This window comes from Salmo trutta, chromosome 4, assembly GCF_901001165.1.
Source record: "Salmo trutta chromosome 4, fSalTru1.1, whole genome shotgun sequence".
Taxonomy (NCBI): domain Eukaryota; kingdom Metazoa; phylum Chordata; class Actinopteri; order Salmoniformes; family Salmonidae; genus Salmo; species Salmo trutta.
The window spans coordinates 46116390-46133339 of NC_042960.1; the positions used below are offsets into that span (position 1 = coordinate 46116390).

Sequence of the window (16950 nt, forward strand, 5' to 3'; positions counted from 1 at the left end):
CAATATTCAATATCAGTTTTGCAATACAGTAAATAACCTATTAACTTGTTGACAAGTTAACAAATGTTATGTTGGATTTACTTCTCAACCAAAAATACAAGTGAAAGTGTCACGATTGTCTTCAGTGAAAGAGGACCAAAGCGCAGCGGAAGTGTGGATACTCATATTTTTAATGTTCAAAAAAGGAGTAGAGCATCCACTTAAAACAACAAACAAAACTCACAACAGTGTTGCATGCTCATCCAAACGCAGTGCACACAACAATTCCCCCACAAACCCAAAAGGCAAAGTAGGCCACTTATGTGTGACTCCCAATCAGCCACAACCCTCTACAGCTGTGCCTGATTGGAAGTCACACGGCCAAAATTAATGAAACCACAAAACACACTCTTCTGCCACGTCCTGACCCAACTACACCCTCTACTGGTCAGGACGTGACAGAAAGAGTATAATTAAGCAAGTAGCTCAGATGGAACTATCCCAGCAGTAAATACGTCTCCTTTAAATGTTGATATTTGGTTGCGTTGTCAACCAAACACAACCAAACTCAATATTACCTTTGTAATATAGTAAGTAGCCTACAATTAAGGATATCTTACAATCGAATGTAACAGTATTTATTCATCCTTAAAATGAGTAACACACCATGGCCACATTTCGAGGTTACTGTATCAATAAATATATTCTTATGTAATCATAGAAAGCCTGCATGTTCAAGGTCGCAGGTCTATGGAAATCTTCACAAATGCTATGATATTCTGCAAGGCATTTATGACTTGCACCATGTACTTTAATGTAATCTCAACTGCAATCCAGGTCATTTTGGTTGTGCTATTAGATGAAGCACAGTGATTACAGATTAAAACTTGTATAAATAAACAAAATATCAGACATTGAATTTCAAGCTTTCAAACCAATCAGTACATGTAACCATACTCTCTCTACATTCAATAGGGTTCTCTCTAAATAAACATTGTTATTTCATGGCTCCACACACTAGTCAGGGGATGCCTGGAAGCAGATTGAGGGGGCGTACCTTTCTGTCACGGTGTCTTTAGCCAAGCGATGTGCTAATGCTGCCTTTTGGAGCCCTGACACATTGAAACGAGAACAGATTATTGCACTATTCTCACCTAACTACCTGCCGGATGTCTGATGTGGCACATAGGAGAATCTATTTAGCAGTGTGTTTTTTAGGGACAGTCCTGCATATGAGCTCTGTCTTTATGAAAGGGCAATTGTTGACAAGTTCATCAAGAGGGGTACTGTACATGAGACCAACACAATGTGCACAGTACACTACACACTGTAACTAGAATGCACCTTATATGCCTGCTGTTGAGTCAGACCAAATGTAGAAAACAATGCATCCCGTTTTTAAAATGGCAACCTGTTGCCTCCTATTATAGTAGCAGGATGATTAGCTATGTTGCATCACTAGTGTCCATAGTGTCCCATTGGCAGAGATGGCTTCATTAGCCCTGTGATTTGCTCACCTCCCATATTTAACACATAATTACATGCCTAATCTTGCATGAAATTGCGCTAATGACATTACCAAAGGTAAACTCCAAAGGAGAACATTGTTGATGAGATAAAAACATAGAGATAAAGCGGTATTGTATCCTATTATTTAATTTGTGCCTTCACTTAGATGCTGACAGTATTTCTGGCTACTGTGAAATAGCTGCATCTCTGTTCACAGCAGACCAATTAGATGAATCAGAGTGATCACAGACTGATGCCTTATCTTGAGTCTGTGCCTAGTGTCATGAAGTATTGACAGAAAAGTCAGGAGTCTGGGGTAATACGATAAATGACATGAGGGGATTCACTGGAATGTGCTTGCTCATTGTTGTCTGTCTCACTAAAGTCTGCCTTTGCACATGTAAAATGTGTTTAGCCGTCTATTGAAGACTGTCTACAAAGATGTATTAATTCAATGAACCTGTGCCACTAGTACTACATTTAATTTAGATGCTTGTTGTCTGTCACACTCTCTTGCAAGTTTTACACAATAATAAAGCAAACCTTGTCCTGTCTGCATGTATTCATCTACTGTCATCATCAGGCAATTATTAGGATCTTTTAATGGGAGCATTTTTTCAGGTCTATTGCTTTAATTAGAATTGTATTATGTAAACTTTATCCACTGCCGGAGGCTAATGGCTGCAGAGTGAACAGGAGCATTCAACAGCTCTGCTGTCTGGGACATATAGGCAGACACAGGTGTCTCCACACACAGGACCATGGTGTGCTCTCATGTTTTACAATCCTGATTTAAGAGAACTACCAGGAGGCATCTGCCAGACCGCATCATCAATGACTCAGGGGGGTGTCACAGTAAAACAGGACAGTGCTCCAAGACAGCGCATGGTGCTGACATGCAGGCAGCAGCATATGCCAACCATTCCACTGTGTTAAGCCTTAAGGCCATGTGGAAAAACCATGTTGTTCATTCAGAAAATATGTCAAGGTCAGCTGGGTGAAACTCCTCCAGAGCTTTCTGAGCAACACTCCCTGGACACCAGCGTGCCACACACAGTGACTTTCAGGTTTGTCCTTAAATGAATATCTTTAAAAACTTCCCCAGACAGATCTTCTGTACAACCCCTACGTATTTCCCTTTGCACTTTCCTTTCTTTTAGCTAAATTGAGACAAACATTTATATTCCACAGTATCCTCATCAGAACTCAAATAGTGCCTTCAAAGTGCATGAGTAATGCAGTGACTTTAAAGTGTAGGCTACCAGCAGGCAGACTTGTACTATTTAAGCAAAATAACCAAAACATGGGGAACCCTTAAAATGTTTTATGGCTTTCAATAAAGTTGTTCTCTGGAAAATGTAGAGAGTTTTCTCCATTCCCCGTCCCTCTCGCTCATCTTTATACATTGCCAGCCAGTTGCTTACATCTAAAAGCCCTGCGTCCACTTGCAGTCCTTTCCAGCTTGGCCATGGCAGTGCATCTGCAAAATTAGAACTAAAGTGGTTTGCCTTTAATTAGGCATTAGCTGCCAAAAAGAGAGACTTTAATGAGCTCATAAAAACAAATCCATAATGCTTAAATGTGTTAAGCATCAACCTGGTTCCACCTGAGCACTAAACTACTGTAGCTCTGCTTGCCTGAGTGGCCATTTTGGGCTGAGGCTTCTGTCTCAATGTTAAACATTTTCTTACAGTAATGGCTTGAATCCAGTATGAGATTTTTCCTCACAAAAAGCCAGTTTATTTCAAATTCGTCAAGTTCAAAGTAATGTAAGAAAGGGGAGAGAGTACCCTACTGGGCTTCCTGAAGGTGCATAGTGCCAGAAGATCTTTGACAGCTCCTGTACGGGGAAAGAGGGCTGGCTTCGGCAACATAGCGTCAATAAGACATTCCTTGGATTTCAAAAACACAAAATGTACATCAATCACTCCCATAATCACTCCCAAATACCACCATGATCCTATGTGATAGTAACAGAGTCAGTGAGGAGGGTGAAGGGGTTGGAATTCTACATCGATGGATGGAGAGCAGGGGGTGTGTTTAAAAGGCAGGTGCTGTACTATTTGTGGTCTGTAAATAGAGGCTAAGGACTTGGTGCCGGGCCACTACAGCAATCCATTGGTCCAGGCTTCTCTCCAGAGCTGCTGGGAAGCCAAATTACAGGGACCCAGGCAGGGTGGGCAGAGCCTGTCCATGGAGGGCATGATTAGGGAATGATAACTGGGCACAGGGGTAACATTTAGCGCCCCAGTTAAGCTTTCAAACTGAGGACATTTATGTCATTGAATCAGTAGCACTTGGAACATGGTGTGTGTTATATATTTGATATTTTTAGTTCTCGTGATTTAGAAATAGCAGGCTATGGCAGTGTCATTATGATTGTAATTGTGTTTTTGACCTTCCTCTGAGGCATCTTGAAAAGATCCTTCTATTCTTCCTGTCATTTTGATATCAATCATTCTCCATTAAAGACAAATCTGTGAGGGACAAAGTAGTTCTCTTGGACTGACTGTTCAATGTCATGTCTTATCCTAGTAGTGAGACAACAAACACAACTTAATAGCAGTGTGACATGAAGTATGCAGTATGTGTCAAAAAGTAACAGTTCATGCTCCCGTGACTTATCATAGGGAAAATACATAATTGTAAGAAATTCAGAGTTGTTTTGGGAATTAAGTTTACTCACTCTACTTTTTGTAATAAGGCACACACTGAATAAAGAACACATTGCAAGTGTTTATATCCAGACCGGATGCATTGTTCGTTTAAGACTAATTAGGACTCTGCTTTTTACCATGGAACAATAAAAAAAAGCTTAAATTAGACTTATATATATTTTTTCAGTTTTGGGGCATCATATAGTGTAGGATGTAGTAGCCCAGACAGTACATGTTCAACACATTTTCTTAAAATATTTGTGTCAAGCAGGACACTGTAAAAGTAGAAGGCAACAAACACATGCAGCTTATATACCCAGGACCATCAATACACAAGGCTTGTTGATTCTACAAAGAGATTATATTGTAGAATGTTCACTTCAAAAAGAGAAATGTAGTGGATACACAGTAGCTTACCTTGTTTGTTTCAGTATTGATTCAAACATTCCTCATCCATATCTTAATTTTATACCAAGTACACAATCACTCCCAATTTACAATCATGTGACATCATGGTTGGTCTTTTGGGACCATTTGTAAGAACCTGGTTATAACTGGAATGGGAGTTAGTACGTTGGACTAAATATTGAACAAAGAAACCTTCCAACAGCATGTTCACTTTATTAGTAAATGTGTCATGAAAGACATACTGTAGCTGCTGAAGAAATGAGTGTGATCAATGTAAGCGAGGTCCTTGTAAATATTTGTTTGATGGTGAGCATGCACTCAGGTGACTCAGGCTCTTCATGGTAAAGCCCTGCCTGTTTCACAGAGTTTTCAGCCTTTTCTAACCATGCAGCAGAGGAGAAACCAGACTGAGAATAGCCCTAACCCTAAGTATCAAAACAGCCTGAATCTCACCTTTGTTCCAGAGGGTGGGCATGCAGCAGAGTCAGGGGTCAGTGTTTCTGGTGAGTCATCCAACATGGCCGCTTGCTACACTACCACTGGGACTTCCCATGCACTGTCTGCCAGGAGACTATTCGATAGCGACAGGCAGCAAGATTTACACACCACTCTTGTCAATGCAGTCTGAGCATTTCTCAATATTGTTGTGAGTGGAAAGAGGAGGCTTCTGGCAGCAGCCATCAATTGGTTAATGTAAAACCTGTGGTGTTCCTCAGGCCATGCCTGCAGGCAGGAATCCACCCAGCAGGCTTTTAATCACACTCATTCAGACCCATTCACAGAGGCCTTGCTGCAGCAACACACCGACAAAGACCATGTATCACGACTGGCCAATAATAATACGTATCCTGAAAGTGTCATTTCCTTCACCGTTTCAGCTACATTCTCAAGCACAACTGCCTTTGTCTCAACTGTTTGTGTCAACTGTTTTGCTATTGAGGCAAAGGTTTAATGAAAGATTTTATGTGACACTGATATGTTTTATATCCAGTGGTGGAAAAAGTACTCAAATGTCATACTTGAGTAAAATAAAAGATACCTTAATAGAAAATGACTCAAGTAGAAGTGAAAGTCACCCAGTAAAATATTAGTTGAGTTAAGTCTAAAAGTATTTGGTTTTAAATATACTTAAGTATCAAAAGTAAAAGTAAAATAATGAATCATTTCAAATTCCTTATAATAAACCCAGCAAAAAAATAACGTCCCTTTTTCAGGACCCTGTCTTTCAAAGATAATTCGTAAAAATCCAAATAACTTCACAGATCTTCATTGTAAAGGGTTTAAACACTCTTTCCCATGCTTGTTCAATGAACCATAAACAATTAATGAACATGCACCTGTGGAACGGTCGTTAAGACACTAACAGCTTACAGACGGTAGGCAATTAAGGTCACAGTTATAAAAACATAGGACACTAAAGAGGCCTGTCTACTGACTCTGAAAAACACCAAAAGAAAGATGCCCAGGGTCCCTGCTCATCTGCGTGAACGTGCCTAAGGCATGCCTAAGGCCTGCAGATGTGGCCAGGGCAATAAATTGCAATGTCCGTACTGAGAGACGCCTAAGACAGCACTACAGGGAAACAGGACGGACAGCTGATCGTCCTCGCAGTGGCAGACCACGTGTAACAACACCTGCACAGGATCGGAACATCCGAACATCACACCTGCACACCATCACAACTGCCCGAGTTACACCAGGAACGCACAATCCCTCCATCAGTGCTCAGACTGTCCATAATAGGCTGAAAGAGGCTGGACTGGGGGCTTGTAGGCCTGTTGTAAGGCAGGTCCTCACCAGACATCACCGGCAACAACGTTGCCTATGGGCACAAACCCACCGTCGCTGGACCAGACAGGACTGGCAAAAAGTGCTCTTCACTGACGAGTTGCTGTTTTGTTTCACCAGGGGTGATGGTCGGATTTGCGTTTATTGTCGAAAGAATGAGGATTACACCGAGGCCTGTACTCTGGAGCGGGATCGATTTGGTGGTGGAGGGTCCGTCATGGTCTGGGGCGGTGTGTCACAGCATCATCGGACTGAGCTTGTTGTCATTGCAGGCAATCTCAACGCTGTGCGTTACAGGGAAGACATCCTCATCCCTCATGTGGTACCCTTCCTGCAGGCTCATCCTGACATGACCCTGCAGCATGACAATGCCACCAGCCATACTACTCCTTCTGTGTGTGATTTCCTGCAAGACAGGAATGTCAGTGTTCTGCCATGGCCAGTGAAGAGCCCGGATCTCAATCCCATTGAGCATGTCTGGGACCTGTTGGATCACAGGGTGAGGGCTAGGGCCATTCCCCCCAGAAATGTCTGGGAACTTGCAGGTGCCTTGGTGGAAGAGTGGGGTAATATCTCACAGCAGAACTTGAAAATCTGGTGCAATCCATGAGGAGGAGATGCACTGCAGTACTTAATGCAGCTGGTGGCCACACCAGATTCTGACTGTTACTTTTGATTTTGACCTCCCCTTTGTTCAGGGACACATTATTCCATTTCTGTTAGTCACATGTCTGTGGTACTTGTTCAGTTTATATCTGTTGTTGAATCCTGTTATGTTCATACAAATATTTACATATGTGAATGTTGCTGAAAATAAACGCAGTTGACAGTGAGAGGACGTTTATTTCTTTGCTGAGTTTGTTATGCAAACCAGACAGCAGAATTGTATTGTTTTTTTACTTTACAGATAGCCAGGGGCACACATTAATTTACAAACGAAGCATTTGTGCTTAGTGAGTCTGCCAGATCAGAGGCAGTAGGGATGACCAGGGATGTTTTCTTGATAAGTGCGTGAATTTGACAATTTTTCCTGTCAAAATGTAACGAGTTCTTCTGGGTGTCAGGGAAAATGTATGGAGTAAAAAGTACATTATTTTCTTTAGGAATAAAGTAAAAGTAAAGTTTAATAAATACAGTGCCTTGCAAAAGTATTTACCCCCCTTGGCATTTTTCGTATTTTGTTGTGTTACAACCTGTAATTTAAATGGATTTTTATTTGGATTTCATGTAATGGACATACACAAAATAGTCCAAATTGGTGAAGTGAAATCCAAAAAATAACTTATTTAAAAAGATTCTAAAAAATACAAAACGGAAATGTGGTGCATGCATATGTATTCACCCCCTTTGCTGTGAAGCCCCTAAATAACATCTGGTGCAACCAATTACCTTCAGAAGTCACATAATTAGTTAAATAAAGTCCACCTGTGTGCAATCTAAGAGTTACATGATCTGTCACATGATCACAGTATATTTATACCTGTTTTGAAAGGCCCCAGAGTCTGTAACACCACTAAGCAAGAGGCACCACCAAGCAAGCTGCACCATGAAGACCAAGGAGCTCTCCAGGGACAAAGTTGTGGAGAAGTACAGATCAGGGTTGGGTTATAAAAAAATATCAGAAACTTTGAACATCCCAAAAATTTAAAGAATATGGCACCACAACAAACCTGCCAAGAGATGTCCACCCACCAAACATCACAGACCAGGCAAGGAGGGTATTAATCAGAGAGGCAACAAAGAGACCAAAGATAACCCTGAATGAGCTGCAAAGCTCCACAGCGGAGATTGGAGTATCTGTCTATAGGACCACTTTAAGCTGTACACTCCACACAGCTGGGCTTTACGGAAGAGTGGCCAGAAAAAAGCCATTGCTTAAAGAAAAAATGAGCAAACACGTTTGGTGTTCGCCAAAAGGCATGTGGGAGACTCCCAAAACAAATGGAAGAAGATACTCTGGTTAGATGAAACTAAAATGTAGCTTTTTGGCCATCAAGGAAAATGATATGTCTGGTGCAAACCCAACACCTCTCATGACCCCGAGAACACCATCCCCACAGTGAATCATGGTGGTGGCAGCATTATGCTGTGGGTAGTTTTTCATCAGCAGGGAATGGGAAACTGGTCAGAGTTGAAGGAATGATGGATGGTGCTGAATACAGGGAAATTCTTGAGGGAAACCTGTTTCAATCTTCAAGAGATTTGAGACTGGGATGGAGGTTCACCTTCCAGCAGGACAATGACCCTAAGCATACTGATAGAGCAACACTTGAGTGGTTTAAGGGGAAACATTTCAATGTCTTGGAATGGCCTAGTCAAAGCCCAGACCTCAATCCAATTGAGAATCTGTGGTATGACAAAGATTGCTGTATAACAGTGGAACCCATCCAACTTGAAGGAGCTGGGGCAGTTTTGCCTTGAAGAATGGGCAAATATCCCAGTGGTTAGATGTGCCAAGCTAATAGAGACATACCCCAAGAGACTTGCAACTTTAATTGCTGCAAAAGGTGGCTCTACAAAGTATTGGCTTTGGGGAGGTGAATAGTTATGCATGCTCAAGTTTTCAGTTTTTTTGTCTTCTTTCTTGTTTGTTTCACAATAAATAAATATTTAGCATCTTCAAAGTGGTAGGTATGTTGTGTAAATCAAATGATACAACCCCCCCCCCCCAATAATATTTTATTTCCAGGTTAAAAGGCAACAAATAAGGAAAAATGCTAGTGGGGGTGAATACTTTCGCAAGCCACTGTAGTAAAGTAAAGTACAGATAGCCCAAAAAACTATTTAAGTAGTGGTTCGTGGACTACAGAGAAAGGAATGCCGAATAGGCCTCCATTAACATCGACGGGTCTGAAGTGGAGAGGGTCGAGAGTTTCAAGTTCCTTGGTGTCCACATCACCAACTATATTGTCCAAACACACCAAGGCAGTTGTGAAGAGGGCACGACAACACCTTTCCCCCACAGGAGACTGAAAAGATTTGGCATGAGTCCCCAGATCCACAAAAAGTTCTACAGCTGCACCATCGAGTGCATCCTGACCGGTTGCATTACCTCTACAGAGGGTAGTGCGTACGGCCCAGTACATCGCTGGGATCAAGCTCCCTGACATCCAGGACCTATATACTAGGAAGTGTCAGAGGAAGGCCCAAAAAATTGTCAAGACTCCAGTCACCCAAGTCATAGACTGTTCTCTCTGCTACTGCACAGTAAACAGTACAGGAGCGCCAAGTAAAGGAACAAAAGGCTCCTTAACAGCTTCTTCCCCCAAGCCATAAGACTGCTGAACAACTAAACTAATCAAATGGCCACCCGCACAATTTACATTGACCTGTACGTCCACACATTGACTTGGTACCGGTACCCCCTGTATATAGCCTCGTTATTGTTATGTACATTTCTTGTGTTACCTTTTCTTAGAACTTCAGTAAATATTTTATTAACTCTATTTCTTGAACTGCATTGGAAAGGGGGATACCTAGTTAGTTGTACAACTGAATGCCTTCAATTGAAATGTGTCTTCCGCATTTAACCCAATCCCTCTGAATCAGAGAGGTGCGTGGGGCAGCCTTAATCGACAGCCACGTCTTCAGGCGCCCAGGGAACAGTGGGTTAACTGCCTTGCTTGTCAGCTTGGGGATTTTATCCAGCAACCTTCGGTTACTGGCCCAATGTTCTAAACACTAGGCTGCCTGTTGGTTAAGGGCTTGTAAGTAAGCATTTAATGGTAAGGTCTACTACACCTGCTGTATTCAGCTCATGTGACAAATAATATTTGATTTGATTTAAAGTATTTCTTCTTAAGTACTTTACACTACTGTTTACATCACCCTAAAGCAAATAAGCAACTTGAATAATACGTTACTTGGATAGGTTTGGTTGCTTGAGTTCTGTAAATATCTTATTTTTGTTTTGCTTGTCAGAAGTTCTGAATGACTGATTCAGAGTTTGATTCAATGTAATTTGCAGAATATCTCTCAGGAATTAGCCAATTAGTCAAACAGTATTTAGGAAAGACTAAACACCGATAGAACACAAACAAAACATCCCATCACCTTCTGTGCACAATAAGCTAAATACAGAATTGTTTGTCAACAATCTTTAATGACCATAAAAACCTTTTGAGCACCTCGTCCTGTCCCATCTCAAAACCACCACTGACGCCCTTCTTGACCCCATGCAGTTCGCCTAACGAGCCAATAGGTCTGTGGACTATGCCGTCAACATGGGCATTCACTACATCCTACAACCCCTCAAGAATCCAAGGACATACATAAGGATATTGTTTATTTCACTTTAGTCCAGCAGTTCAACACAATCATTTCGGACCTGCTACAGCACAAACTCACCCAGCTGAATGTATTTGCCGGTGGATCACAGACTTCCTAACCAAGAGGACACAGCACGTTAAGCTGCATTTATACTCCTGCCAAGTTAATCCATCCACCTGATAGGTGTGGCATATGAAGAAGCTGATTAAACAGCATGATCATTACATGGGTGCACCTTAAGCTGGGGACAATAAAAGGCCACTCTAAAATGTGCAGTTTTGTCACACAACACAATTCCACAGATGTATCAAGTTTTGAAGGAGTGTGAAATTGGCATGCTGACTGCAGGAATGTCAACCAGAGCTGTTGCCATAGAATGTAATGTTAATTTCTCTACCATAAGCCACCTCCAATATAATTTTAGAGAATTTGGAAGTACGTCTATTGGCGTCACATCCGCAGACCATGTGTAACCACACCAGCCCAGGACCTCCACATCCGGTTTCTTCACATGCGGGATCGTCTGAGATCAGCCACCCGGACAGTTGATGAAACTGTGGGTTTGCACAACCGAAGAATTTCTGCACAAACTTTCAGAAACCGTCTCAGGGAAGCTCATCTGTGTGCTCATCGTCCTCACCAGGGTCTTGACCTGACTGCAGTTTGGAGTCGTAACCAACTTCAGTGGGAAAATGTTCACCTTTGATGGCCAAGGGCATGCTGGAGAAGTGTGCTCTTCAAGGATGAATCTCGGTTTCAACTGTACCGAGCAGATGGCAGAAAATAGTAAAAATTTTGAAAATAGTAAAATAAAGAAAAACCCTTAAATGAGTAGGTGTGTCCAAATTTTTGACTGGTACTGTATGTATATATACAGTATATACAGAAATATCTAACTTACATAAGTAAAACACCAGTCTCAACGTCAACAATGAAGAGGCAACTCCGGGATGCTGGCCTTCTAGGCAGAGTTCCTCTGTCCAGTGTACTTTTGCCCATCTTAATCTTTTCTTTTTATTGACCAGTCTGAGATATGGCTTTTTATTTGCAATTCTGCCTAGAAGGCCAGCATCCCGGAAACACCTTTTCACTGTTGACGTTGAGACGGGTGTTCTGTGGGTATTATTTAAAAAAGCTGCCAGTTGAGGACTTGTGAGGTGTCTGTTTCTCAAACTAGACACTCTAATGTACTTGTCCTTTTGCTCTATCTATTCTGGTTAGAGCCAGTTTGTGCTGTTCTGTGAAGGCAGTAGTAGACAGCGTTGTACAAGATCTTCAGTTTCTTGGCAATTTCTCGCATGGAATAGCCTTCATTTCTCAGAACAAGAGTAGACTGACGAGTTTCTGGCCATTTTGAGCCTGTAATCGAACCCACAAATGCTGATGCTCCAGATACTCAACTAGTCTAAAGAAGGCCAGTTTTATTGCTTCTTTAATCAGAACCACAGTTTTCAGCTGTGCTAACATAATTGCAAAAGGGTTTTCTAATGATCAATTAGCCTTTTAAAATTATAAACTTGGATTAGCTAACACAACGTGCCATTGGAACACAGGTGTGATGGTTGCTGATAATGGGCCTCTGTACGCCAATGTAGATATTCCATAAAGAATCTGCCGTTTCCAGCTAAAATAGTCATTTACAACATTAACAATACCTACACTGTATTTCTAATCAATTTTATGTTATTTTAATGGACAAAAAATGTGCTTTTCTTTCAGAAACAAGGACATTTCTAAGTGACCCCAAACTTTTGAATGGTAGTGTATATTATTTTTTTGTGTGTACATTTGGCCTTGTGTTTTAGGTTATTGTCCTTCTGAAAGGTGAATTTGTCTCCCAGTGTCTGTTGGAAAACAGAATAAACCAGGTTTTACTCAAAGATTTTGCCTGTGCTTAGCTCTATTCCATTTATTTTTATCCTACAAAACTCCTTGCTGATGACAAACATACCTATAACATGATCCAGCCACCACCATAATTGAAAATATGAAGAGTGGTGCTCAGTGATGTGTTGTGTTGGATTTTCCACAATATATAACTTGGTATTCAGGACATAAAGTTCAGGATAGAACAGCGGCTGGTGCACAATATCTAAGGAAGTCTCTGGGTTTTGCTCGCCTGAGGTAGAGTATCTCATGATAAGCTATAGACCACACTACCTACCTAAAATGTTTTCATCTGTATTTTTCGTAGCTGTCTACATACCACCACAGACTGACTAAGGCCGCACTCAATGAGCTGTATTCCGCCATAAGCAAACAGGAAAACGCTCACCCAGAGGTGGCGCTCCTAGTGGCCGGGGTCTTTAATGCAGGGAAACTTAAATCCGTCTTACCAAATTTCTATCAGCGTGCTAAATGTGCAACCAGAGGGGAACAAAACTCTGGACCACATTTACTCCACATACAGAGACACATACAAAGCTCTCCCTCACCCTCCATTTGGCAAATCCGACCATAATTCTATCCTGCTGATTCCTGCTGACAAGCAAAAATTAAAGCAGGAAGTACCAGTGACTCGATCAATAAAAAAGTGATCAGATGAAGCAGATGCTAAGCTACAGGACTGTTTTACTAGCATAGACTGGAATATGTTCTGGGATTCCTCCGATGGCATGGAGGAGTACACCACATCAGTCATTGGCTTCATCAATAAGGGCATCGATGACGTCGTCCCACAGTGACCGTACGTACATACCCCAACCAGAAGCCATGGATTACAGGAAACATCTGCACTGAGCTAAAGGCTAGAGCTGCCGCTTTCAAGGAGCGGGACTCTAACCCGGAAGCTTATAAGAAATCCCGCTATGCCCTCCGACGAACCATCAAACAGGCAAAGCATCAATACAGGACTAAGATCGAATCGTACTACGTGGCAAGGCTTGCAAACCATTACAGACTACAAAGAAAACCACAGCCGAGAGCTGCCCAGTGACACGAGCCTATCAGACGAGCTAAACTATTTCTATGATCGCTTCGAGGCAAATAACACTGGAACATGCATGAGAGCACCAGCTGTTCTGGAAGACAGTGATCACGCTCTCTGCAGCCGATGTGAGTAAGACCTTTAAACAGGTCAACATTCACAAGGCCGCAGGGCCAGATGGATTACCAGGACGTGTACTGCGAGCATGCACTGACCAACTGGCAAGTGTCTTCACTGACATTTTCAAACTCTCCCTGTCCGAGTCTGTAATACCAACATGTTTTAACCAGACCACCATAGTCGCTGTGCCCAAGAACACTAAGGTAACCTGCCTAAATGGCTACCGATCCATAGCACTCACGTCTGTAGCCAGGAAGTGCTTTGAAAGACTGGTCATGGCTCACATCAACACCATTATCCCAGAAACCCTAGACCCACTCCAATTTGCATACTGCCGTAACAGATCCACAGATGATGCAATCTCTATTGCACTCCACACTGCCCTTTCCCACCTGGACAAAAGGAACACCTATGAGAGAATGCTATTCATTGACTACAGCTCAGCGTTCAACACCATAGTGCCCTAAAAGCTCATCAATAAGCTAAGGACCCTGGGACTAAACACTTCCCTCTGCAACTGGATCCTGGACGACCTGACGAGCCGCCCCCCGGTGGTAAGGGTAGGTAACAACACATCCGCCACGCTGATCCTCAACACAGGGGTCACTCAGGGGTGCGTGCTCAGTCACCTCCTGTACTCCCTGTTCACTCATGGCTGCACGGTCAGGCACGACTCCAACACCATCATTAAGATTACTGATTACTCAACAGTGGTAGGCCTGATCACCGACAACAACGAGATAGGGAGGAGGTCAGGGACCTGGCCGTGTGGTGCCAAGACAACAACCTCTCCCTCAACGTGATCAAGACAAAGGAGATGATTGTGGACTACAGGAAAAAGAGGATCGAGCACGTCCCAATTCTCATCGACAGGGCTGTAGCATGTTGAGAGCTTCAAGTTCATTGTTGTCCACATCACCAACAAACTAACATGGTCCAAGCACACCAAGACAGTCGTGAAGAGGGCACGACAAAACCTATTCCCCCTCAGGAGACTGAAAAGATTTGGCATGGGTCCTCAGATCCTCAAAAGGTTCTACAGCTGCACCATCGTGAGCATCCTGACTGGTTGCATCACTGCCTGGTATGGCAACTGCTCGGCCTCTGACCGCAAGGCACTACAGAGGGTAGTGCGAATGGCCCATTACAGTACATCACTGGGGCCAAGCTTCCTGCCATCAAGGACCTCTATACCAGGCGGAGTCAGTGGAAGGCCCTAAAAATTGTCAAAGACTCCAGCCACCCTAGTCATAGACTGTTCTCTTTGCTACTGTACGGCAAGTGGTACCGGAGTGCCAAGTCTAGGTCCAAGAGGCCTCTAAACAGCTTCTACCCCCAAGCCATAAGACTCCTGAACATCTAATCAAATGGCTACCCAGACTATTTGCATTGCCCCCCCCCCCTTTTACACCACTGCTACTCTCTGTTGTTATCATCTATGCATAGGCACTTTAAAAACTCTACCTACATGCACATATTACCTCAATTACCCTCGACTCACCGGTGCCCCTGCACATTGACTCTGTACCGGTACCCCCCCTGTATATAGTCTCGCTATTGTTATTTTGCTGCTGCTCTTTAATTACTAATTGCTTTTATTTCTTTTTACTGCATTGTTGGTTAGGAGCTCGTAAGTTGATTTTGATTTGATTAGATTTTTTTTTTTTTTCTTCAAATTCTTGACAGTTTTTCTTCACAGTTTTTTTGTCTTATTGCAACAGGATGCATGTTTTGGAATATTTTTACTCTGTACAGGCTTCCTTCTTTTCACTCTGTTATTTAGGTTAGTATTGTGGAATAACTACAAAGTTGTTGTCATCTTCAGTTTTCTCCTCTCACAGCCATTAAACTCTATAACTGTTTTAAAGTCACCATTGGCCTCATGGTGAAATCTCTGAGTGGTTTCCTTCCTATCCGGCAACTGAGTTAGGAAGGACGCCTGTATCATTGTTGTGACACCATTCAAAGTAAAATTAATATCTTCACCTTGCTTAAAGGGATATTAAGCTTCTGCCCCCCCCCCCACCCCCGATTGGTGACCTTCTTTGTGAGGCATTGGAAAACCTCCCTGGTCTTTGTAGTTGAATCTGTGGTGGAAATTCACTGTTCGACTGAGGGACCTTACAGATAGATGAGTCCATGCAACCTTTTACTCCGGAACTTATTTAGGCTTGCCATAACAAAGGGGTTGAATACTTACTGACTCAAGACATTTCAGCCTTTCATTTTGTATTAATTTGTACACATTTCTAAAAACATAATTATACTTTTACATTATGGGGTATTGTGTGTAGGCCAGTGACACAAAAATCTCAAATTCAGGCTGTAACACAACAAAATGTGGGAAAATGCCAAGAGGTGTGAATACTTTCTGAAGGCACTGTAGCTAAAGATGTCTCCAGTATCCTGGTCTTGAGCAGAGCACAATAACAAGACTCTCCTGTAGACCAATAGCAGTCTTCACACCTGTAGTCGCTATTCAGTGAGCTCAGACCAAGCCATGATATCTGTGCTGTGGGTATAGAGAGCAGAGTAAGATGACTTGTTTGTATATTGTCTACTGCTGGCAGCAGCTCCCTACTAAGGCAAATTCTGGAAATGTTCCTTGATATTTCTCCTCCCACTATCAGAATCGCTGTCATTAAAGCACTTATGAAGTTCCATTCAGCATCCATTTCACCTCAATAAACTCTTTGAGCTCCACAGCAGTAATCTACTCCACTGTGTCTTTTGTCCCAAAATCAATTTGACACAGTATTGACACAAAGGTGTTTTCTTCTGCATTACCAGAAAAGTTCCACTCAAATCACTACCCCCAATCCATCAAACAGTGGCAATCAGAATTACGGAAAGATGCGTAGATTCCACGAAACATGCAGTATAAATGGATTGTTGTATGATTGTCTGAACGAGTGGCGCAGCAGTCTAGGGCACTGCATCTCAGTGTTGGAGGCTTCATTTCCGAACCTGGTTCAATTCCAGGCTGTATCACAACTTGCTCTGATTGGGAGTCCCATTGGGCAGCGCCCAGTGTCGCCGGGGTAGGCCATCATTGTAAATAAGAATTTGTTCTTAACTGACTTGCCTAGTTAAATTATACTTTAAAAAAAATTCAGATAGTGGGATATTATAGTGTTTCATTGGTGACTGTTGTTATTTTAAATAGCCTTCATAATCACCTCTCTTAAAAAGGTCACTGGCAGCGTGTGCCTTTCTCTAGTGTCACAGGGGCACGGCGGGCATGGCTCTGTGGTCAAACGCTTACATTTACATTTACATTTAAGTCATTTAGCA

The 16950-nt window shown here is 42.4% G+C and overlaps 1 protein-coding gene across 2 annotated transcripts in view; it reads right to left on the reverse strand.

Moving 5' to 3' along the window:
- The window catches only part of LOC115192472 (calcium-activated potassium channel subunit beta-2-like), a 46372-nt gene that overhangs the window by 17473 nt on the left and 11949 nt on the right, over positions 1-16950 (reverse strand). Inside the window, exon 1 of one of the 2 annotated variants that reach the window (XM_029751005.1) lies at positions 224-264. The exons of the other annotated variant lie outside the window; for it this stretch is intronic. The gene's annotated coding sequence lies outside the window, so the exon portion shown is untranslated. Of the gene's footprint in view, positions 1-223; positions 265-16950 lie in introns of those variants that run through there. 2 annotated transcript variants of the gene reach the window in all.